General features: G+C 37.8%; 1 protein-coding gene across 1 annotated transcript in view; it reads right to left on the bottom strand.

Annotated features, from left to right (window-relative positions):
* The window catches only part of LOC134530870 (proteoglycan 4-like), an 82,701-nt gene that overhangs the window by 18,264 nt on the left and 37,876 nt on the right, over nt 1–26,561 (bottom strand). The gene's annotated exons all lie outside the window — the stretch shown is intronic.

Below are 26,561 nucleotides of genomic sequence, written 5' to 3'. Positions count from 1 at the left end.
AAGTTTAATAGCTCGGAAAAAAAAAACTTACTACAAAGAATCGTAAAAATGCCATCAGCAAGGAATTAGCGTCAAACGTCATTATAACAAATCCAGACGGAAGAGAGAGTTGAGTGTTATTTCTAGTTTTAGTTTCAATTATAAAATGGTAACTTCTTACCTCCATGAAAGCTGTCATTTAAGGCCCCAGCCCACCCGGACACACATGTCAATGTGCAGAGCTTCAGAAGAAACCACGTGCTTTGAAAACTGCTCAACATATCCGTGTGGTATCTGTTTACGAAAAGCATTTAAGAAAGCGATGAAGTCTATTTCTCTATTTCGTGTTCAAACTGTATTGTTTGGAGAGTAAAAAGGGCTAAAAAAAAAATGTGTTTTCATAATAATCTTTAGACATGAAACGCCCAGTAAAGATTCTTTAAATCACTCAAGGGTCTTGCATTACACCTTTATCTTAATTTCTCCACCATCGAATGTTATTGTTACAGCTCAAATCTCCTACGTACGACGAGAAGACTGTTCGCCAGTTCAGAGCCTTGCACTTAGAGGCGACACTGCGCCCCTTAACCGCACCGACATACTCCACGGTAAGAGCTGTTTGTTGCGCTATGCTTAGCAGACTGTAACAACACTTTAACAACTGTAAACGTCAACGAGTATAAACACAAGTTTCGACACAATCTTCCATATTGTTTTAAAATAAGAATGAACAGAAATAATCTGACAGTGTTTACTACCGTCCATGTCGAGAACTCTTGTTTGCGACGGTTCGTCCACCCAAAGTAAATAATTTTACAGCTGTATAGTAATTTTTAAAAATTAATACAACGTAGAACCCCAAAATAATTCACAGGGGTATCTATTTACTGTAGCCAATCATTGTCACAATCACAACCAACCACTCACAAATAACTTCTACCAAATGCCGTATACCGAGAGCTAAGATGTTAGAAATCAAAAATTCCGTTGTTATTTTGGTAACTAGTTCCATGATTAAGTTGTGCAGTCGACAAAATTACATAGATGTCTAATGAAAATACTTGCCTTAATGTTCATAACCGATGACATTACGTGATATATTCCCCTCTTCCCGTAACTTCTAGCTTTCAAAACATTCCACAATTAATTTAAATAGAGTATGTCATCGAAGTCTTACGCCTCCTTGTCCTCGAGGTGAAATGTATTCACTTAGTTAAAGGCAACTATAACTCGAATAAAAAACCACAATAAAGAGACAAACAACATTTTATAAACACATCTTACTAGATAAATTCAGAACATTTCCTTATCCGAAAACCATCCAACAACGAAGACTTTTTGAAAATTTTAGCGCCACGGTTTCTTATACTTAAAAAAACCTCATTATAGAAGATTGATAGATTTTTAATCAGCAAATTAAAAAAAATCCCAAGCTTCTAGATGTTAAATACCACCAAGCCACACACACACACTCATATATAAATATAAATATATATGAGTACTTTGGATATGAACTTCATATTATATACATGTAAATTCAATATGCATGTTTATATAAATAAAGAAACCTTGCAGCTTTGTTGAAAACTGCTATGACTCTTATTTTATTATAAGTACACAATGCACTCTTGCTTACTTGTAGTTAATAAATTTTAATTATTATTAACTCCGGCTGTCTTGCATGCATTTATGGCCATATTTATATTTAACATTCCAATTTTCTTTTCTTTGGTAATCATAAAATATTATCTCAGCGATGTTCCGTGTTGGGGGGGGGGGGGGGGGGGGGAGAGGTCGCCTTTAATTTAAGTACAAGCCTATTTTCAGAATGAGCACGACGAGCCGGCAAGTGCAGGTCGAAGAGCACGTGCTATCACTTCCAGGTCCGCGGTCCGCTGCAGGGAGGCAGTCGAGTGACGTCAGAGCCGCTCCAGCAAACTGCTCGGTGTTTGCTCGGTGCTTTAACAAAGCTGGGCTACGCAATTAGAAAAACTTATGCGAGTTCACAGCAGGCCAAGCACACGACAGTGCACACGACCTGTGCGAAATCGGTTCACAATTGAAATCTTATTGTTAATATCAGCCAATCAAATTTCAAGATGCATCCTACATTTGTTGGCAGTGTTAGTAAATAAATATAATGTTACGATTTATGTGAGGAGAACTACTGGGTTCGTAAGGGATAGCCCAATTAAGTTTTATTACAGTTTTATTAATTACTAAAGTTTACATTAACAATAAATAATTGTACTTTAGAATGTCCGATCACAAATCACTGGCACTTAAAAATGTTTATTATCAAGTCACTCAATGTCTGTCAAGTTCCACAGTTCGCATTTCTCACTAGAGATACGCTCAACAGTGGTTCGCCCCTTACCTCGCGCCTGTCCTCACACACAGTCTCGCGCCACTCAAGTCGCACACTTTCGATCCCGTCGCTCAGCATCGCGCCACTCTCGAGGGGGTCTCTTACCCTCTTCACCCATGTCCCACTTCCCTTCAATCGCGCGACTCTCCGAACTCGCTCGGAACTGTCGCGGAACTCTCGTCGCGGGACTCCTCGCATCACTCTCAGCACTCACGGCACTCCGCGGAGGCCAACGTCACTGCTTAAGTACTTGAGGCACCCTTCTCGAACCGATGAGAGCAGCTGTGACGAGTCTCGTCATCCCAGGCCGACCCGACGCCCGAAACATCGAGAAGGGCAGCGTCCATTCTCGCCACTCCGCGCGGCGACCCGCGGAATACCCAAGGCCGCTCAGCGATAGATAGCAGCGACGAGGACGAATGCTGCGTGAGGATAGGTGGGGGAGAGGGGGGTAGCGACGACACTTGTAATCCGGCCAGGCACGCGAGGCATGTCTTACGTCAGTGGACCGCACGTGACACGGCGTATGACGCCAGTGGCCGTGCAGGGCCGCCAGCAGCTCCGAACCTGGCATCGCGGTCTGGTCTCTCGCGTTCGTAAAATTATTGACTACCAAATGATTATTCAGTGACATCTGAGCAGCAATTTCTGAACGCAGTATTTCAACTTATAAAATAATTTAGGTCATGTAAACCACAAAACATTTTATTTTCATTACTCGCCAGTGACGTTTTATAAGTAGTAGCATTAATTAAAATTTAAAGTAGTAATTGCTCCTAAGCATTGTACCTAATATCTCGCCATTTTATTGTAACAGAATGATTGATAAATATAAACAGTCCTCTAGACACACAAAAATGGCACCTTATTCTACTCGCATTGGCTTTTGTACCATGCGTCCGTCAAATAAATAATGTATATTTATTTCCCTCCCATGCACACGACCGTCCTACGCACTAATGTTAATCAGTAGGTTCGAAAACTTGGCAGTAAATCTTGTGCACAAGACTTAAGGTAGATTTACGATTTAAAATTATGAATTAAAAATCAAGAATTAGTCGTGTACTTAATATATAACTATGTATACTAGTGGAGTGGTTTATGGTTGTCGTGTACATATTCTGACAGGTCGTGTGCGAATCGTATGTTGACTTAAGAATCAACAGAGATAGTTGTATTTGATATTTTTCCTTAAGAATTAAGGGAAGCGCCAATTAGAGCACAGTAGAATGTGTTGTTGGTGCGAAATAGAATCTGTTGGGAAAGAATATTATGATGTAGTACGAAAGGATAAGGAAATACGGAAATACCAGCATCATGTTAAGGAATGATAAAATACTTAGAAGAACATTGTACGACACATAAATTATCTATGATTGGAATATTTATTTTGTTTTGAGATTACGGAAATGGATTATTAAGATATGTTTATCGTTAATTTTTGTTATTATACGAGTAATAAATATGTATGTACAATTCATGCATCTATTTTATAACTGTAATGTAAAGCCATTTTATCATGGTTTATATGATATAGGCAGTACGTGAATGCGTATTTATATTTTCAACATAAATATATCTGATTCTGATTTTTACGGGTTCTAGGTTACGACCTACAAAGTTGCATTTTTAGGTTCGATCGTAGCCATTTGTCAGGTATTTCAAGTAAATACATAACGAATTTCACCATGGATAAAAATGTTAAGCTAACCAAATTATCAATCGGAAACTATTCCAAACAGAATTGCACTTAAAAATTCAGACGATACCTACGAATAAAAAATTAAACTTAAATAACATGGCTGTTTTTTCGTACGTATTTATTGGCTGGAATTAACTACCACTAAATATAATCAAAAAGTGGATTTACTTAAAAATGTTTTAGTCGGTGTACAGGTTAGGTTATTAGTTCTTAAGATTATTAATTGTAAACCCACCTTAACCGTAACAACCAATTTTTTCCCAATTGTGCACCCAGCTCAACAAAAGTATACGTGACGTCAGCGAGGCTAGGATCCTGGCGCTCACGGAGCCGAGTCAGCAGCGTGACATACATCTGGCCAACGAGCTGCGTGACCTTCAACCTGGCCAGCCGAGCTGCGTGACCTTCCATCTGGCCAACGAGCTGCGTGACCTTCCATCTGGCCAACGATCTGTGTGACCTTCCATCTGGCCAGCCGAGCTGCGTGACCTTCCATCTGGCCAACGAGCTGCGTGACCTTCCATCTGGCCAACGAGCTGCGTGGCCTTCCATCTGGCCAACGAGCTGCGTGACCTTCCATCTGGCCTGCCGAGCTGCGTGACCTTCCATCTGGCCAACGAGCTGCGTGACCTTCCATCTGGCCAACGATCTGCGTGACCTTCCATCTGGCCAACGAGCTTCGTGACCTTCCATCTGGCCAACGAGCTGCGTGGCCTTCCATCTGGCCAACGAGCTGCGTGACCTTCCATCTGGCCTGCCGAGCTGCGTGACCTTCCATCTGGCCAACGAGCTGCGTGACCTTCCATCTGGCCAACGAGCTGCGTGACCTTCCATCTGGCCAGCTGAGCTGCGTGACCTTCCATCTGGCCAACGATCTACGTGACCTTCCATCTGGCCAACGAGCTGCGTGACCTTCCATCTGGCCAACGAGCTGCGTGGCCTTCCATCTGGCCAACGAGCTGCGTGACGTATCTGGCCAACGAGCTACGTGACCATATATCTGGCCAACAAGATGTGTGACCTTCCATCTGGCCAGCCGAGCTGCGTGGACCGCCCATGCAACAACTACTACATCTCTTCGCTCGGGCTGGCAACATGCATTTTTCATTCCGTTCCCAACGTCAACACTCAAGCTTTCCTCCACTACTGCTCATCAACATGCACTTGCTTCAACTTCGTTCGTAGGCCTATTTAGGCCATCACTATGTAAAGAAAATGTCTCATAACTCAACGTTAAGCAACGAACAGAAAAATACGGCTATGAATAAAAAAATCCAAGAGGTGTAGTAGCTTTCGAGTTATAGGCATTTTTTCAATAGTCAATATGTAGGTACATGACTTGTATAATGTTCTTACTAAGGTGATATACGTCTTTGACGTTGGAGCTGAACGACTGGTTCATTACAAATAATAGCGAAAATATTAACATTGGAGCACTAAGCCAGTGCATAATGTTTAACTGAAAAAACTAAAAAGATCACCTAGTGTTATTGGAGAATGTTAGTATATTTAGAGCGTGTATGCACATATGCAACACGCACAACACCCCGTGTGATAGTGCTGCTACGAATAAGGGGCACCGATTGTTGAGTGAAGTTCACGGGCCATAGAATTATGTTAGAGAAAACATTTTATTAATAATAAATTAGTTTAGCGAGCAAATTAATAATTTTCCTTTAAAAATCTTATATTATTTTTGCGTCACAAATATTTATGGTAAATAAAGTTGTTATTCTTAATCATCTCCATGAAATCATTTTACAATGGCAACATTTTTTGCTGTCTCTACAGACCTTTGTTCAGTTAAAAATTATTCAGAAACTTAGTATTTCATACAATAATACTGTTTTATATTATATGCGTCGAAATATATGTAGTTTGCCGCCAGTTACAGCGAAAATTCGTATTTAATTGAACACTCTCGGAAGACTTCCTACTCTTGTCAACATTATAAATGCGTTGAGAACAATTGTTGAAAACTAAGGAACTTCATACAAGGTAGACGATCAGAGGCAACTATTAAATGTAATGACAGAAAATACATGGAACTAAACTTAAAAGATTTTCTACCATTATAATGATTATGTCTAGACCTGTGTTCAATTGAGTAGTATTGAAAATAAAAACTATAATTTTGCGCGAATCCACCAAGTGCCATTGACTCCCTGCTTTGGGTATGCTGCCGAGAGAGGTCTACGTCATTATCAGCTGAGTTTTGATTTGTTTTGATAATGTCACGACCGAAGGCGCATGGCTGTAAAGGCGAGTCCATTTAAGGAACGTCTTTGTCACAAGTGTTACAGAGAATATGATTCATTATAATTTCGCAATAATTCTTACAGTGTAATTTGACACGCTGCATTGACAGGAGAAAGTGCCAAGGCCGAGAGAACATGAATACATGTGTGTATTAAATGTATGAATTTAATGCTGCAAAATGTGGTTATTGATGTTTTTGATTTAGCATTCTGCTCGGAGAAGCTAAGTAGTTTTGATACAAGCAGCCGAAAAAATATGACAATAGGTACTAGTACAAGGTTGCCCCCGTGGTTGAATATTTATAGTTTTACTGATCAGATTATCTTCCCCAGCCCCACAAAAAGATTATGTATGGATGTATGTTCAATATGAAAAAAAAAGTTTGGCTGTAAAGTTATTAAAATCACATAAGAAAAACCTCTAAATAACAAAATCTTGGAATGAAGTATATTACAATGATTTTCTTTTACAATTACATAATAGAATGTTTAAATAACATAAAATTAGCTTAAAATTGAATCGTATTTCGTTTCTAAGATTTGGTTATTATAGAGACTTATATTACGTGATTTTAATAATTCTACAGCTTAATAATTTTCATATATCAATATTTTTTTTTTTGGTTTCAAGTCCTTATTTTATGAAAAACCGTTTGCATTTATTTTTTAAACCACACAATGCATCGACTATTTCTGTACATTCACGTCTCCGTAATCAAAATATCTAGCCGACAAAACCAACCCCATCAAATTCTGTCACGTCGTACAGATTGTATTATTGTTTGTATATTCTCGACACTCATGCACGATGTGACCTACTCCACCTCCCAGAGCGCTAAATCAGCCTAAGGCGCGGCTTCTAAACGTGACACCAGTAGTTACACTTTGTACTTCCATACGGATGCTCGTCTCACTAGTGTGCTTTAGTACATTTATTTAGAAGGATTTCGTTTCATCCCAGTGATTTTATTGATTGCTACTTTTCGACAGGTATTCGTGTCTCTGATCTTATAAAAAATAAGTTACCGAAACAGTAATTGTTCCTTATTGCGTATTAGTTGTGTTTCAAAATAAAATAATAAAATAAAGAAAATAACTGGTTGTGTTTGAGATGCAAAGCTGTAGATTTACCAAAATATACTTGATTTCAAATACACGTATAAAACTTTAAGGACCATTGCTTCCGGGAGCAATTAATTGTTCTGTGTAACATATCCAACTGTATTTTAACGTGAAATACTAAAAAATAAAGTAAGCAGTTGAATGTATTTGTGATTTACAACTGTACAATTACCAAAATATTTTTGATTTTTGTACATACGCATTATAAAACTTGATATTAATTGGTTATGCAATAAGAAACAATTACCAAAGAAACAACTATTTTTGTGTCAACGCAATTTACATTAAATAAAAGTTAGTGTCGTTATGCTTACAACATTTGCACGTAAATATCTGGTTAATTAAATTGTGTTAATATTAACTCATAATTGGCTAGTTTAAATATTAAAAATCCTTCGCATGCAATAGACTTAATTTGTATTATATAATATTTTTAGAGGAGCTTGAATTTTTCGTCAGCAATTAGGTAACGAGAGAAATTAGATGCATGACAACTGAAAACTGATTGCCCAACTAATGCAGACGAAAATCAAACACGATGTTGAATATTATGGTCCCATTTATTGATCTCGCTATTTAAATAATAAAAGAGTTTCATCACAGAGGATTGCGCGTTGTATCATCCGCGCAAAACATACTGATTCCATAGCTTGAGTAAATCTGTATTCAAGCCATCTGTTAGCAAGAGCGAATTTTATGTCGCACTCGTAGATCAACTACCGACTAGCAAGCTAGTAAAACAGAATAATTAATAAGTTAATTAGAGCTTAACATCGAGGTTCGCTGACATCGAGGTGGTTGGAGAGGACGAGATGTGATGAGAATGTAGTAGACGGGACACGAAGTGTTTGGGGAAACAGGAGAACCTCTATAAAACACGCGAGCTTACGGCAACTTCCACCACTGATTAAAAATAATTTCATGGACATATGTCATTGTTGGATTACACTGGATGGCATAGGAAAATCTCAAGAATGGACAATAACAATGAATACATAGGCACAAGGAGGACAAGTTAAAGTCAGCTTATGTCAATTGTTAAATACCTACACAGTACACAGGATTCCAGTTAGCCGGGGAAAAAAAACTAATAGATAATTTGCAACACAGGTGAATACAATGGGCCGACGACGACGAGACAGTTGCAAAAATAACAGTAAACAACGACAAACAATATTGGACAACACAACGACGCACAAACAGGGGCGTGTGCATGAGGGTGAGGGATAACCCCGTAATACTTCAAAAATCTATTTCCACCAAAAAAGGGAAAGAATTTGAGAAAGCAAGCAGCGAACAAAGTGGTTATATCCCCTCCCCTATCTCCACACAACCCGAAGTGAAATTCTGAGTACTCTTCTGCGCACAGACGAACCCAGCGATGAAATTAAACAGATGTTCTGGACAACACCATGACGACGGCATGATGGATACAGTAAGCTCCCTAAGTATTGGTAACTGGCTTCTGCTCCCGTGATCAGGCACCAGCAGACCGGGTTGGATCCAGCCTCGGAGGCGCCGCTGCTGGACAAAGCGCGATCAGTGACGCACGTGCCGCGAGGTGTACGAGGAAGGCTGTCGGAGGGTCGTTGCGCAAGGTTCGCCGGCGGGATCACCGGCCGGCTGGGCGACCTTCCTCGGCCTCGGCAAGGCCACGCGACCTCCGGTGCTAGCTGCCGTCCGGCCAGTCTTCTCACGTAACTTGGAAACACTCAACTTACAACAGTCATAAGTAAGAACGATCATAACTTAGAAACACATAACGCCGAAACACAACTTGGAAACATTGTAACCTAGAAAATCATAGTTATAACTATTATAGTTTAGAAACACCCAACTTAGAGCTATCATAACTTTGAAACACACAACTTAAAACTATCATAACTTAGAAACACACAACATATAACCATCGTAACTTAAAAACACACAACGCCAAACTACATGACTTAGAAATGCGCAACTTAGGACAGGCAAAACCTAGAAAATTCTATATTGTGTGTTTATAAGTTATGTGTTTCTCAAGTTGGGTGTTTCTAATTTACGACAGCAACCCATACACAGTAGGTAGTAACAGCCATAGGCGTAGATCCGGAGGGGGAAGGGCTCACTGATGACTTGTGTTAGTTAATACCACGCTCAAAACCCCTGGGCTGTAAGATATCCACCCTCCCTTCCCCCATAAATAAAAACGCATTTATAAATGGAGCTATTTCCACCCCGTAGTAATAGTAATTTATTTTCGTAGAAAATCAGTAACATCTCCTTTTTCAGTGGCAAGGTTTTCCTGAGATTGCTTTTATAACTGCTCAAGTTCAGTGTGCAACTGTGATAAAAGTGCGATAGAGAGGTGTAGTAGCTTCACAGTGGGTTTCCAGAAGAACCAGTTTGCAGTTAGCCTTTTGTTCACCCTGCTTCAAAAATTTCATTTTTGAATCTAGGTTGGCCACCATTACTGGCACAATCTCGCCAAACTTGGTAATGGTGCTATTATCTGTTCATGGTGGTGGGGAATTGAAACCGTTCTATCGACTACCACTTGCATTATGTACACTTCCAATTGTTTGGGAGTAAACAATCCTCTCTGATTCGCAAATCTTGACCTTCCAGGTCAAAAATATCCATATTAATTCATAACCTCATCAGTAAAATCAGCAACAAGAAATGTTCACAAAAATGTTAAAGTCCCTATCTTTACCTACAAATTCAGCTGTCCATGCACAGTTTATATGTCTCCAGTTGTTTTCAGTTTGTATGGGAGTAGTTTCCTTCTCAGCTGTTCCTTATTAACAATGTCTGTCTAACTATATATGCTTATGCTTCAGTGTCAGCGGTAATTAAGCACTGTCTGCTGTTGACCCATCAATTGAGTAATAAACTGTAGTTTCCTCTATGGAGTAAATATACAGGTAACACCCTATGGGCTATTGTCTTCTGAAGAGCTGGTATGTGCTCCTTCACCCCAAATACTCCTCGTTTCCCTGTTGCTCTTCTTGCTGTTGGGTTTTCTTGCATGTCGGGCAGTTCCACTGAATATACCCTAGTTCTTCTAAGCAAAGCACCGTGGATGATCTCCTCGTCTCCGAAATTGTGAGCATTAAGTACTATTCAGCAGCTTCTTCAGAGTACTGATGATATCCCCTGCATTGGTGGGGGCATTAATACCTCCCTAGTGGTACAGCTCCAAACCCATTCCGATTTTAACGTTCACGGATACACCACACACCGATCATATCTCTATACACACCGATACTATATCTAAGGCATGAACCAAGGCATCGCAACTCTTCTTGTTGTGGGCCAAACGAAGGGCTTGCTGGGCTTCCGCATCCTTGAGTCCATTTACAAATGCACTAGTAGCTAGCTTCTGTCGGAGCTCTGAAGGGGCCTCTGGTTAGGCAAAGTGTACGAACCCCTCGAAGTCAGCCCCAAATTCCTGAAGGGTTTCTGAGGATCGCTGTTGGCGTGTCTTCAAAACAGTCCTGTACATCTCACCCATGTGTCAGTCATCATACCTCAGCTCAAGAGCGTCTACTAACACAGTACAGTCCTTCTAGTCTAGAACTGGTATGGTCGGAAGCAGCTCGAGGTGAGGTCCTCGAAAAGCCGAAACGGGTACTGTGGCTCTTTCTTCCTCACTCCACTCATTCACTTCTGCAGCTACCTCGAACTTTCGTCTGTATACTATGAAGATTGGTCATCGAAGGTGGGTGTCTTGAATTTTGGGTGGCCACTGGTAATAATTTCCACCTTGACTTCCCCAGACATACTCTTCAGGTTTGCAGCATATGTCGCTTCTTTGATCATACAAAGGCACTACTCGGTTACAGCTTATATGCATCGTTCTGTCACCTGTTCAAGATGCATTAGCTGTGGTGCCACTATCTCTTCATATTCAGCTAGTTGGATCTGTCGGACGAGTTGCTGTTATTGTTGTACAAGATGCTTCTCCAAACAATACTTTACCTTTAAACTACATGCTTGTTTCAATCTTCATTTTTCTTGAGAATTCACTAGTTCACTCCGCATACCTTCTTATGCTGCTGCTACCAGCTCATTTCGCATATCTTCTTGTGTCTTTTTTCATTTCGTCGATTTCACTCTTAATGCCATTCTTCACCTTTTCCGGGCCGTTCATTATTTCATTAATTTCATTTTGGCCATTCTTTAATTCATACTTCAGCCCCCCCCCCCCCCCCCCCCCAGGCCAATCACCATTCCATTTTTCATCTTGGCTAAGAAAGCCATTACATACTTAAGTTAGTCGGCAGCCACCTTCCTCGTCCACATGCACTATCAGTCGAACAGTCACTTATGTCCAATTAACTACACCCAATTTCAACCAATAATCTAGCCTAAACTTTGCTCAAAATTAACTGCAGTTTATAGCACTAACTTTATTACAATCAAAACTAACTACAATTCCAAACCATAAAAGTACTCTCAAAAACTAAATTTTTAAAAATGATTTTTTGGAATTTTATTTATTTATTTTTACTAATAAAAGCGTAATTTTATTAAATTAGGGCTATCCTAACTTCTGACACCAAATGTTTTAAGTGGGAAAACAGGTCTGGATAGGATAGCCTAATTAATAAGAGTTTTATTTTTTGCTAATATTTACACTATTAAGTAAAGTACAACAATTTAAATATATGTCCAAAATTAATAACTCCTTCATTTAGTCCAAAAATTTCTCTTCACATGGAGCTCAGCTCTCTCTACTGCTCGTCTCTTAAAACGCGCCTTTGTCCCACTACACTGCCTCGCACAACTCACTTCGTCCGCCGCACACACAACATAGTCCCCGATGCACAAATCTTCGCACACGAAGCCCATCGCTCGTCGTCCACTTTCATCCACCAAGGGGTCACTCGCGCTTTCCACTTCATTGTCTTCGCAGGGCAACCTCGGCGTTTATGTACCTCTCACCCTCCACTCTGGAAAGGTCACAAAACCCTTCGAAGTGTCGCGTCATCAGGGTCGATTTTACAGCCGAAGCTGCAAGAAAAATGGAGTCCTAGTTACGCCAATTGACGCGGGCGGGGCTCTGGAAAAGTGCCGACCCTACGGGGGGAGGTGGAGAGGCGCCGCGCTAACCAGGTTACCGTGCCGGTAAGAGACGGGTGGACGCTACCCGCATCGCACCTCTCTCGCAGGCGGGCGCGCAGGCTGTCTGGCCAGCCTCGTCGCTAGGCCACGTAATAACAATATTTTAATTTGAACAGGCCACTTTTTGATGCTACAGGACATCGTTACAGGTCTTCTCTTCTAGTGCAGCTTTCAGTAGAGAATGACAGTGACAGTTCTGCAGCACCATTACCTCCGAATCTGCAAAGATAAAAAATTAAATATCATCCAGAGTTTTTCCTACCCTATATTCATCAAATTTTCGTAAAAATAAAGAATGTATTTCACTATAATTTCTTACTGCAAAAATGCTAAAAGAAGATAATATCACCAACAGATGTTAACAGTAACACCAAACAAAGCGAGGGTAGACGAAAGAGAAAACAGTAAAAAGCCCTGTCGAAGTCAGAAACTAAGTTCAACAAAAAACAGAATGTTTTAATGGGGCGTACGCCAGTTAGGTCTCCGCCCCAGACAGCAGCAAGTCAAACGTCAGACGAGCCTGTATGACGCAACAGAAACATGTCCGGGAGCTGTGAACCCGCACGTATCCAACTGCATCTGCGCAGCCCACCGAACGGGCACGCGCGACCAAGTACGACGGCAATACCGCGACGGACGCGATGCGACAGCAAATATCGAGTTTTCAACCGCGCGGCAAACAGAAAAAAAACTAGATATAAAATGTTTATTGCCAACACATACGTACCCCATATACCATTAAGACAGCCGTCAATGTTTAGTAACTAGTTTAAACTGACCTTTTTGAGAAAAAAAAGGTGTTGGTTTTACATTTAATATTTATTCATGAAAGTTAATTTACGTTAACATAGAAAATATATTTCCAAATGAATTTAATAAATTAAACCCAAAAAATACACAAATAATAATTTTAGTACCAATGCAACAGTTTAACCACAAACCAGACTCTCGCGTCCATTCGCCCGCGAAGCTAAGTAAAATAAACTTTCTGGTCAGGAAGTCTGTCGAGTCCACCATTTTCGTGAGGCTGACGTCATGGCAAGGCCGTAGCTAGGATTTTGTGAATAAGTTTTTATGAATAAGTTTTCTTTATAATGGACATTTAAAAGAATCGCTACACTGAAATCTCAGGAAATAGTACATTATTAGAACGCTAACGTTTACAAAGAGAAATTTAAGAAATTTCTGCTTGAGAAAAGACAACTGATCATTTTATATATTTTTTTGTTTTTATTTAATTGTTTTTATACTTTCTTCCTAATAACATATATGATGGTTTTGTTAAAACAAGTCATATATGCATATAAATGTTATCACATATATTAAACACACGTCAAGTTTGTATTAAATGTATGCTTACAGTAATAATTGTAAAGCTCGGCCTTAAATATACACTACTTGTAAAACACAATTCCTGTCATTTCAGTGCATGAGGCACGTCGGGCTATGATGGGGTGGAAATAAATCATCGTTGCCCACTAAAGATTTAAACAGTCCTTCCAAATGTTTCTCTGTGTAAACTTATTTAGCTATAATTGTTATATTCTGTCTTCCCGGAGAAGGGAAGACCCACGGACCTCCCCCCTGGCTGCGACCCTGGTCACGGTTGTGTCGAACGTGATCTGTTAGAAAACACATCTCGCTAGCGTGGTGATGTGATTACGCCACGGCTCACAGAGGAGGGGGGGGGGAGCCCCTCCTCGCCGCGACAGCTTCCCTCTGGCGTGAACAACCGGCGACAGCCTCGCGCGCGGGGGTCTGTGGGCAGCGACCCACGACGGCCTCTCGCCCGCGTGGGAGAAAACACACGCCGGCGAGCGACACGTCAAACCGCCGCTAGAAACCACAGCTGAGTTACACTGCAACATCACTTCCTTAATGGCAACAAAAATAATGATAATGCGAGAGAGTCTTTCAGTACTCGCCAGAGACGTGTAACATCTAACCTCGGTGACCAGCAAATTCATGTGTTCTCGCGTTGCATATATGTACACTTATAACACGAAACTCGGACACAAAGTTTTAAGTAGAATTCTTTAAAATAACGCCGAGCGTGACGATGCATTCGCAAATTGGGTTTTCAACTATAACTCTGAACGCGAATCACACGTCGTTTTCGTACACGTTGCTAGGATTCGCTGCCAGGGCAGTTACGTCGACGCAGACCGATATTTTAAACTATATAAATAAACGGCTCCGATTAAAGTGAAAAAGGCTTGAAAACACACTAAACCTCGGCTTTAGACCTAATTTTCGACAAGTAATTTTTTTAAAACACTTCCCATCTTGTTAAAATTCATTAAACCGTTAATACTATAAAGTTTCCCTTTCGCTCTGAGAACTTTGGTTAGCGCCATCCGCCACAGATGCCAGCACCGCGGCTACACATTTCTGTTCCACGCGACTTCTGTTCCATTACTCCCACCAAATGCCGTATACCGAAAGCTAAGATGTTACACAAAAATAATTTACACACAAATAAGTCTGTGTTTAAATTACATAACACTAAATCAACAATTGTAAGATTATTGCTATTAAGATGAGGGTTACGGAGTAAATAGTGAAAACCTATATTCTTGGATTCATGTTTAGGAAATCAGTAAAAACATATTTTTTTTGTAACTTTAGTCTAGGTATTTTTTCCAAGATCTTTTATACTATCAACTTAATTTTAAAAAAAACTATAACATAATGTAAACATCTCATTATTTACATCCAAAGTCTTCAATTTTCTTCGAACTATTTGGTTCATTTGAATACTAACATTTCTTTAAGGTTACTGTAATCTGGCTCGCGAAAAAAAACTCTCCTTTATAACAATTGAAGCAACTTCGTCATTAAGAATATGGCATCTCTATTTAATGCCATGCTAGCTTTCTTTTACCGTAAATATACATGTCAAAGGCAACAACATAACTTCTCAGTAAAAAAAAATTGCCAAAATATTTTCTTGTAAAATTGAAATACAATTGATTAATTTGCACAATGCACTCTCCTGGAATATATTTAAAAAAAGTTGCTATTCTGAAGAATAAAGTATTGTAAACTCACAAACTGTGATAAACACTGTGTTACAACATAAAACGGTCAAAATTATTAGGGGATAAGACAAACATTTATTAGAGGATCAGACAAAAATAATTAGAGGTTTAATACCAGATCCTTTGTAACAGTACGATATACTGACATATACAGAAGGATATACAGAAGTACATCACACAAAACAAGACACGAACACTACCGCGGCAGTCTACTGCTGCACTCCTGCGTGGCATGGACTCACTTAAGATGATTGGTGATAAGTTGCCACTCCGTCATAAGAACATTTCCCAGCTCTGCACGAGTTGTGGGAGGTGCTGGTCCAGCTGGAATTCAGATGTGCCCAATTCGACTAGAGGCTACTTGTAGCTCATTCTGTTTCTGAATCAAGTTTGATCACCTAATTCTATTTGTCTGATCTCCTATTTATTTTTTTCTGAAACACTAATTATGTGTGTCGGATTTCGTTATTATTTGGATCAGTGTACACTTTGTAAGTCCCACAAAAATGTTCAACGTTTTCTACTTTCAGTCTTCCACGTCTAAGTTTTTTAATAGTTCCCTTGTAACAGATACAAAAATATTACAGCGGTTTCGAACAAAGAGTTTTTCTGTAGCAAATAAAAATCTAAAGTACGGTTTTCCCAACCTGAAATAAACGAAGGGATGTTCGTAGTTACAGATATATTTCTTGCTTTGTGCAGATACGCAGGGTTCAGGCTTACCAGATCCGTGTTCCTTGTAAACAGGGCTAACCCCACTTGGAAGAAATCAGGTTATTGCAGTAGACATAACTTCTTAATTTTTTTTATCATTCAAAATGTTTGTCAGCTTATTTTCACAGCAAGTTAAATCAGTACCCGGAAAATTACTGAGATCTCTGGATATTTTAAAAACACCAATGTTCTCCATTAATTTGGCCCGCCCAGTCAGGGGTGTATTTGGGTAAGTGAGGCGTGATGATAAGTGCGTCACTCTAAGCGCAAGGCTGAGAACTAGCGCGCAGTCTTATTGCGGCGCATACAGTAACTATGAGATTTGAGCGGGAAACCATAACATTATATGGAAGAAATTAAGGGCCCCGCCTACCTGGACACATACGGTGTGCAAAGCTTCAGGAAAAAAAAACCCGCCAATTTAAAACTACTCAAGATATCCGAGTGGGAAAAGCATTTAAGCATTCGCTGAGGGCCGAAAATTAGTTTTGTTTCCGGATTACGTTATTGAACTGTGTTTTTATAAGAATGAAAATGGCTAAAAGGCGTGTTTTCAGAGTAATTTTTAGGCATACAGATTCTTAAAAGCACTTAAAGGACTTGCATTACACCTTTATCTTAACTTCTCCGCCATATAATGTTATGGCCACCGCTCAAATTTTATAGCTGCCCTGTGCACGACGAGAAGACTGCGCGCCATCTCAGAGCCTTGAGCTTAGAGGTGATGCCGCGCTAGGAGAACCAACGAGCGGCGCACTTATCATCCCGACTCACTAACACATATATGCCCCTTACCAAGCGGGCCCCTTAAGATAAATATGTAACGCAAATCCTTTGAATGCTTTCAAGAATCTGTACAGGACGTTACATACCCAAAAATTATTCTTAAAACAAGCGTTAAAGCCATTTTAAAACTTCCTAATATACAGTTTAAAAACAAAACCTGGAAACATCCGCCCTCAGAGTTTTCTTTTCGTAAACTTGCTCCACTCGGATATATCGTGCAGTTTTTAAATTCTGTGTATATATTTTTATATGTGAAAATCTTAGCTCTCAGTAAACGGCATTTGGTAGGGGTAATTTCGTGAACGGAACGGAAGTCGAATGAATGGAAATGTGCAACCACGGTGCAGAAGTCGTCAAGATGGCGGACCCAAGTGTAGCAAAATAAACCCGTATATAGTCACTTTCGTAAACATTAGTAGACATATCCAACGTATTGGTGTGCCAAATGCAACTTTATGATGGTAAAACTACTCCGTAATATATTTGGCAAACTAAAATATTAATAGTAAAAAATAGTCACAAGTTTTAAAATACGTAACATAACTGGCCTTAAAATGATGATAACACATATTCTCCTAATGAAGTCACAATAGGCTCGGTAGTACACCGGTAGAGCGCTCGCCTGTAAAGCTCAAAGGCGAATTTTTGACATGGTTCAAACCCAATCACTGAAAACTTTACTTTTTTCAATAAAATAGTATAATATTGAATCAGCTCAATAAGGTTAAGGTTTGTTTGTAGGAAGTATTTACAGACTGATTTCGGTCTCTTAAGCCAAAACAAATGTAAAAGTATATACTTAGTGTTATAAAATGTTTCAGGTTAATATTTTTAGTAATGACATAGAAGTATAACTTCTAATGTGTGCGGAAACTTTAAATAATTAACTGTTTAGTGAATTTAGTAATATGGGCAATATTTTAATAAAATTCAGGTCCAAAGCCGGGGCTTAGGATTTTTCAAGTCTTCTTCGCTTTTATCGGAGCAGTTTCTAATAGTTTAAAAATAACACCTTTCCGTGCTGCTATTTTGTGAGTGACGGTGGCAAGCAACTTTTACGAATCAGGCAGTGAATTCTAGTGGCGAGCGCAGAAAATATGTGTGTGATTCGCATCCAGAAATTTTGATACTTGAAAAGCGAATATATAGTTTATCAGTATATTTATCACGCTCGGCATTATTTTAAAGAATACTACCTTAAAATTTCCTGTCTGAGTTTCGTATTATCAGTGTATTTGCAAACCATAAGAACACTTGAATTTTCTCGTAACCGCGGTTAGATGTTTACACATCACTGGCGGGTACTAAATGACTCGCTCACTTTTTTCTGTGGCTTCTTAAAATGCACCATGACCATTTCCTTGAAAGGGGGAAACCGGGACTAGCCTGACCTTTGCCGCCGAGAATTAACAGTCAAATCTTACTTACGAAGTTTCGGAGAGGAGTCACGAAGGTCACCAGGAACCGAGGTCGTTATGCAACAAACAAATCCCACCTCGCGTTCGGGCCAAGCACAACCTCGTAGGCGAGTATTTATGTAACATAGTTAAAAAAAGAAGAAATTGGACACCTAGCTAACAGACAAAAAATGTTTTGTAGCCTTCACAAAATATTACATAACATTTTTTAAAATCAATCGGTATAGCACCGATTTCTGTTTAAAGGAGTAGAGGCCTACATTAAAAAAAATGATCTAACCCAGTAATTATCGAAATCATATCGTGGAATAAGTACCAAAATAATTAGGTAACTAAAAAAAGTGAAATGCGATACGATGCACAGGCTAGATCCACAACACGCTACAACTTAAATTTCAGGAAAAGTTGTCAAACAATCAAATCGCTATGTCTTCAAATTCTCTCAAAATCAGGGCGCGGTGGGGGGGGGGGGGGGGGGGAGGAGGGACACATCGTTATCTTTTTTTTGCCTCGAAACAGCACATTTGTAGTTACCTAATTGTTGTACTCACCCCACGATAGGGTAAGGTTGCCTATTTCCGTGATATCCCTTATTCCGTGATATTTTTTTGTTTTGTCTCTCACGATCAAGCGAGTAGCAGTAGATAGTTGGGCCAGATCTCAAAATATAGCTCGCGATGTTCTCTTTCGTAGGGAAGAGGCGGCTCTTCGTTCGCGCGTTTTTTTTTTTTTTCATATGGTGCACAGTTGTTTGAAGAGTGGGTACTATGAAGCAATTATACTCATCATTTATACAACAGTAGAGTGAATTTTGTAATGAAAACTTAAATATACATATAACTGCCTTACGCTTTTAAGGATTTAATTTTCAATGTTTAAGTGTAAACTGTATGTGTAGATTATTGTAGAGGGCTCGTTTTAAAAATATGTATTTGCTTTCCCGTTTCTCTTTTTTATTTCGTTTTTGGGCAAATAATTTGGAAGCACAAACTAAAGCATGGGAGTAACAAAATTATTTCATTGTTGAAGTATGTTTAATCAGTGCCTGTTTTTTCCTGAAACATGTAAATATATATATTTTTTAAATGTAGAACAGAATATTTCATTTATCATTCTCAAACTACAGACTGTTCATCAATTAAAGACACTTGATATCAGTTGTGTCCAAAATATATCCTTCAGTTTAGCTGTTTTTAGTTTTATTATAATAATAATTTTGTTTTAGTTGCTTTACAGTAAGTTTCTTATTTTACAGCCCGATAATGTGTTTATTTCAGTAGGTAGTCCTCGTTCAACAATGGGCAAAGAAAATGGTAAAACCTGTTGATCGTCTGGAAGTAGGAGGTCGAAGTGCTAAAACAAGCCCTGCAACTAGCTGTCAGAAAAGTTCTTCAGGAAGAGTGGACAGTCTAGAAGGCGTCCAAGCACTATAAAGTGCCGTGGTCGACATTTAAAGAAAACGTTATGAGGGCCAATGAACATCTTGATGGGAGGAGTGATTTTAATCTCGATGTGGTGTAAGTTGGTGTACCATTCGTGCTTGAATTATTTGATGTAGAATGTAAACTTGCTAAGTATGTTGAACGTATGGGGGTCATTAGTTTCGGATTGACTGTTTTTGAAATCAGGAAACTCGCGTATGAAATAGCCAAAAAAACACTGGTAAGCTGAAAGGTTTAATGCAGTTAAAGAATCTGCGGAAAATAAAGCGGTATAGGGGGTTGAAACGTTAAAAGGTTCAACTTCACTCTCAGGCGACCTGAAAACTTATCTAGTTATCGTGCATCATGTGTCAATCCTGTGTTAATACAGGAATATTACAATTCTCCAGAGAAAGTGCTGCTTGAACACGATCTTTTGGATTCGCCTCATAGAATTTGGAATTGCGATGAAACCGGACTTATGTTTGTAACATCTGGCAGAAATGTAGTGACTAGTGTTGTAGAAATACGATCACTGTGTTAGACTTGTAACACTTTATTTGGAGCATGTATTTTGTACTAAATATTAATTTTTGTGTGTAAATAGTACTTGGGACACAATTGTGACAGAATTGCATTTCTTGGATGTGTTTTATATATTTTTTCAATGTATCACGGAATTAGGATACCACTATCACGGAATAAAGGCACCTATCACGGAGTTAGGAATCCATGCTGTGTTAATTTTAGAAAATTATTATGTTGAACTGAGGTTATATAAATTATATACTACAGCATGTGTTAACTGGCTGTCAAATAAACTTTATATAAAAAAATTGTTACACCTATATAGTCTCCCAAGTAGTTCAGTAAATTCATTAGAAATAACTTATCACGGAATAAGGCAACCTTACTATGGGTCAGACCGCGATTTGCAACCTGGTCATTTGGAAAGTGTAGTCCAGTGTCTTACCACTGCTTCACCTCGAAAGCACATATCTATATGTAAATAAAAATGTAAACGGTCGTTCGTTCAAAATCTCAAATCTCCGGAAGTTCTTCACCGATTGCTTTGAAATTTTGATACAACTTTGCATTCGAATACTCGCGTGTTTTATGTACCTATATCACACCTGTGACAGGTAAAAAGATATATAAAACTATAGATGGATAAAACATAGATTTTTAATATTTTTAATATTTTGATTGCTATAGAGTGACATATATAGAGATATATAGATATGGGTATATAGATATAAATACAGAGGGAGATATAAATATAAAGCTGTATAGATATATTGATTGAGGCATTGCAACGCATGCCGGGCATTAGCTTATATTTACTTATCTATCTATATATATATAATCATATATTGCAGAACCAGCAGACGTTTCCTGCCTTTGTATATTTATTTTATTTTTTATATCTAAAAAAAAATTGTTTGTATTTTACCTAGAATCTAAAATGCGTTATAATTTTTTTTTGGAGAAATTAAAGATAACTTATAATGATAACATTTCATTATATTTATTCGTATAAACTAATAAACTATAAACTTTTTTTACTGACTGTAATGAACACTATTTTAGACTATACTATTTGTTATGTAATTTAACTAATTAAAAATATTTTAAACTAATACTAGCATCTAGTATAACGCAAGTTGATTAACAATATTTTGGATTTTCTGATTTGGTGTAGAGATGTACAGAGTTTTTGAAGTTCCTACTCTGAAGCAAGCGAAAAACGTGGATTTCATAAATTTAATCCACCAATGCACAGTGACTGACCTTAAGCTTTGTTTATTGTCATAGCGAACGCAAGACGCAGAGGAAATTTCAGACGTTTGAACGTGGATGGCAAATCAGTAGGAATCATCGGAATGCGCGGAATCAGTGCATCTTCTCCTTTACTGTTGTCGTTAATTATTGTTGCTACAATCACATTTGACATCAATTTTTTCACGGAAAGTCTGGTTCCATTGCATAACTTTAGTGTGTTCAGATTCCGAAGGAGCAGTATTGATGAGCCAATTTTCAACGTCAGTTTGTGTGGTGTAGTTCCAGGTGGCTCCAACGAATTGATAAATTCGACTGGATAATTAACAGCTTGATCCTCTTCTATAACTGTGTCGATGGATTTGTACTCTGTAACTGCACCAGGAATTTTCAATTGAATTTTAATATTGATTCGATTGATGTCATCATGCTTTGGAGCTAAGATAGCACGCTCGCAAAGCCGATCATGATTCCTGAAGTTGTTGTTAATGTTCGGGAATACTTTCTTTTCAGGATCTTCTATTGATTACTAAGTTGAGAGAAGTTTGGTGTAAACGATATATCTTGTGTTGTATAACTAACCGGTAATTGGCCATCGCCCATATCCAAAAGTTGCTTCGCAAATGTTTGTGCCGAATAATTTCTAAGCAAATGCATACGTACTTTGGTGGTCAGTGTAATTTTCTTCACGCATGCATTCAGCTCATTTGCTGTGTTGATCTTGGAATGACGGGCAAAGCTTGACAGCTATCACCGGCGAGAGTTCGTTAATGGGCACAATCCCACCAAATGGGTATAAATGGGGAAGGTCTTTTGATAAACAGAAAAATCGCTATAACTCCCATAGTATGACAAAAACCGCATTGTTTGGACGTATTATTAACGTATTACTCGTAGGAGTAACCCCAAAAACCTTTGTCTGAATACATTTTTGATACGACCAACTATAAGTGCAAGGGGTGGAAAAAACATGACTTGGAGGACAAAAAAAATTCGCAACTTCTTTAGTAGGCACGCCATCAAATCCGTTATAATTGTTTGTAAATCTTATAATTTGTAACAAAAATTTTTGTCTGAAACAATTTTTGATAAGACAAACGATTGCCCAAGGTTTGAAAATAACAAGGGTAAAAATATATTTAAAAATCTCAATTTACATACCATAAACACAATTAAATCCGTTCTTAATTATGGTAAAATCTAAAAAGAATAAACATACAACAATGAATTTTAAAACTTTAAAAAAATTATTTTGATTAGACTGCAAGGATGAAAAAACCTCATGGTGGAATAAAAAAAAAATAAACAAAACTTCCATACTTGGTTCATTATCGAAGCCATTCTTATTTTTGTTTAACTTTCTAAATGTTGTCAAAAATTAGTCTAAAGAAAATTTTTATGTAACCAGCCATTACTGCAAGGGGTGTAAAAAACAATGGTGGAAAGACTATATATATATATAGTAGATGTACTAGCAAATTCATAATAATTTACTACAAAAATCCAAAACATTATTCAAAATCTTTGGCTGAAATAATTTTTTATGAGACGAAATATGTACCGTAAAAACCGGGGTTCAAAAAATTCAAAACTTCCTACCAAATACATTCAAATTTATTTTTGACAATCTTCATATTATATTAAACCTTGGTCCAAAGCAACTTTTTGTGTGATCACTTATTAGTGCAAGGTACGAAATATAGCGTTTGAATATCAAAAATGCATAAATACCTTATCTTTAAAAGATTTGTGCAATGGGAGTGCATGACTTGACGTAAGTTTTTTGACATACGCCATTACTAAGAACTTTTTCTGGTGAAGAAAAACTAATAAATAAAATAAATAAAAATACCCAAAAAAGACAAAAAAAACACACAAAATTAAGCAAACAATTGCTGTTGTCAACAAGGATATGAACACCACAAAATATTCCGAAAAGGAATATGGTCAACAAACAAAGAAAAACAAAGAAAAATGTACTAAGAGAACGAAAAAAAAAACACACACAAATGATGACAACACAAAAAAATTGAACCCAAAATAATTCAGCACAACAGTTGAAACGAGACAAAAACACGACAAAACGAAAAGACAAACAAACACAATAGTTTTACCAAAACAGAAGCAAGCGACGTTTCGGGAACTGCTATCTGCTCCCGTCCTCAGGCAGAGACGCACATGGTACGGAAACACAGGTGCGACTGAGAAGGGGCTGGAAAATGAGGGTATTTATCAGAGAAAGGGCTACATCTTGCTCAGCCAATGGCAGACGAGCTGTCTCCCTATTGGCTGTGCACCATGGAGTTAAAGCGGATTGGTTATGGTGGGTTGAGTATTGGCTATTGTTTTGTGCTGCAGGGATGTTTCTTTCTGGACCGTGAGCCACCTTTAATCTTAAAATCGCACACTTCGCGCCCCGCCGTCGTTTCCAATGATTCGAACAAAGTGACGGGGTTGCACTATTTTTATTGGCGACCACATAGCGAGTTATGGGAACGTAAGAGTTCCTGGTATCGCTGTCACACGCTCCCGGCCGAGCATATGAGGAAACGGCGGCGGCAGGGATGTTTCTCTCTTTATCAAAGGGATCCATATATTTTTTAATTCAATGCTCTGCTGGCTGAGTCGCACCTGTGTTTCCGTACCATGTGCGTCTCTGCCTGAGGACGGGAGCAGATAGCAGTTCCCGAAACGTCGCTTGCTTCTGTTTTGGTAAAACTATTGTGTTTGTTTGTCTTTTCGTTTTGTCTTGTTTTTGTCTCGTTTCAACTGTTGTGCTGAATTATTTTGGGTTCAATATTTTTGTGTTGTCATCATTTGTGGGGTTTTTTTCCCCGTTCTCTTAGTACATTTTTCTTTGTTTTTCTTTGTTTTTTGACCATATTCCTGTTTCGGAATATTTTGTGGTGTTCATATCCTTGTTGACAACAGCAATTGTTTGCTTAATTTTGTGTGTTTTTTGTCTTTTTTGAGTATTTTTATTTATTTATTTTATTTATTAGTTTTTCTTCAACAGAAAAAGTTCTTAGCAATGGCGTATGTCCAAAAACTTACATCAAGTCATAAATTCCTTAGTAGGCCTAATATGAAATTCGTTATAATGTTATTCGGTGCTGGATGTAATGAGCTAAAATATTTTTAACAGTTTTGTGGCATGGAATATAAGTAAATGTTTAATCGTTCAATTTGAATATTGTATAACGTACAGGATGTTATGTATATTAAGTTCTTAATGTGTTCCAGAAGTTTATAGAAGTTTCCAGAACATTTTCAGAAGAAAAAGGTACTTCGAAATCTACCTTGACCGAGTGGGATGGTTTTTTTTACTCCATTTGTCATACTGATCAAACTGTGGGGTTCAGTGCTTACGAATAAAGTTGACTGGCATAAATTTCTTTTGCAGATGCTTGAAAAATTAAATTCGTTGTATTTTATTATAAAACAATAGATTAATATCTACAACTTGTATCTGAAATAAATTTTATACGACCTAACATTCCTGCAAAGGTTGGAATAAACAGGTGTTGAATGACAAAAAAAAAAAATGCAACTCCCTTAGTAGGCACACTATAAAATCCGTTAAACATTTTCTGCAAACCATACAATTACTATATAAAACTTTTTTTCTGAAACAATTACTGATAAAACAAACCATTGCAAAGAGTGGTTAAAATACAATAAGAAATTAATAACTTCTTAGTAAACACACCATCAAATCCGTTCAAATTGTTTGTAAATATAAATTTTATTTTAAACATTTGTCTGAAACAAGTTTTTGATAATACATACCATTATTGCAAGGGGTTGAAAACACTTGGGGTTTGTAATAAGGAAATAGATTAAAACTTCCCTACCATGTACACTAACGAATCTGTTCTTATGTTTGATTAACTTTCTAAATAGTGTCTAAAACCTTTGTTAAAATAAATTTAATGTAACCATCCAATACTGCAAAAAAAGGGGGTACATAACAAGGGTTGAAAGTAAAAAAGAATCATTACTTTTTTAATAGGTATACTATCAACTCTGAATTTTAAACTTTATCTAGAAATTTGGCTGAAACCATTTTTGATGAAAAGAATTCTTGCCGTAAAACAGGGGTTAAAAAAAAATTCAAAACTACGTTAGTATCAAATTCGTCGGAATTTATTTGTAACCATCTTAATAGTACCTGAAATATATGTCCAATTTTTTTTATTCGACCACGTAGTATTGCAAGGGATAAAAATAGTGTTTGAAGGTGAAAAATAATTGTATAACTACCGTGGTTGGCATAATATGAAATTCATTACGACATTCAATGCTGGATGCAATGAAATAAAAAACATTCAAAATAATTTCGCTGCATGGAATATGAGAAAATGTTTAATCAATATTTTTTTTAATTGGCGAACATATAGGATTTTTGGACATTAAGTTCATAAAATACTCCAGGAGTTTATAGAAGTTCCCACATTTACAGAAGAAATGGTACTTCGAAATCTACCTACGTCTGTAGGCTGTGCTGGGAATATTAACCAAATAATGTTTTAAGATTATTTATTTTGTAATATGGAACAACAAGACACTATGTTAAAAAGTATTATATTTTGTTTCATAAATTAAAAACTGCATCGCCGCAAAATATGAGTTTTAAAAAAATTACACGTGCACAAGTCTGCTAACCTTGTATTTTACAAAGAATTAATATTTATTGTATATAAACTTTTATTAAATAATCGATTACAATATTAACACGCTGTTTGTGTTTAGTAAATATATAAACGATTTTGTTTCAACAGCCATGGATGCTTATTTCACTGCTACCAATTGGGGAAATTACCCTACAGATGTAACCCCTTCAAATTGGCAAATAGTATGCCAA

This window comes from Bacillus rossius, chromosome 3, assembly GCF_032445375.1.
Source record: "Bacillus rossius redtenbacheri isolate Brsri chromosome 3, Brsri_v3, whole genome shotgun sequence".
In the NCBI taxonomy this organism is placed as follows: Eukaryota; Metazoa; Arthropoda; class Insecta; order Phasmatodea; family Bacillidae; genus Bacillus; species Bacillus rossius.
Note: the sequence above shows the minus strand (reverse complement) of the source record. Positions and strands in the feature narration are given on the sequence as shown.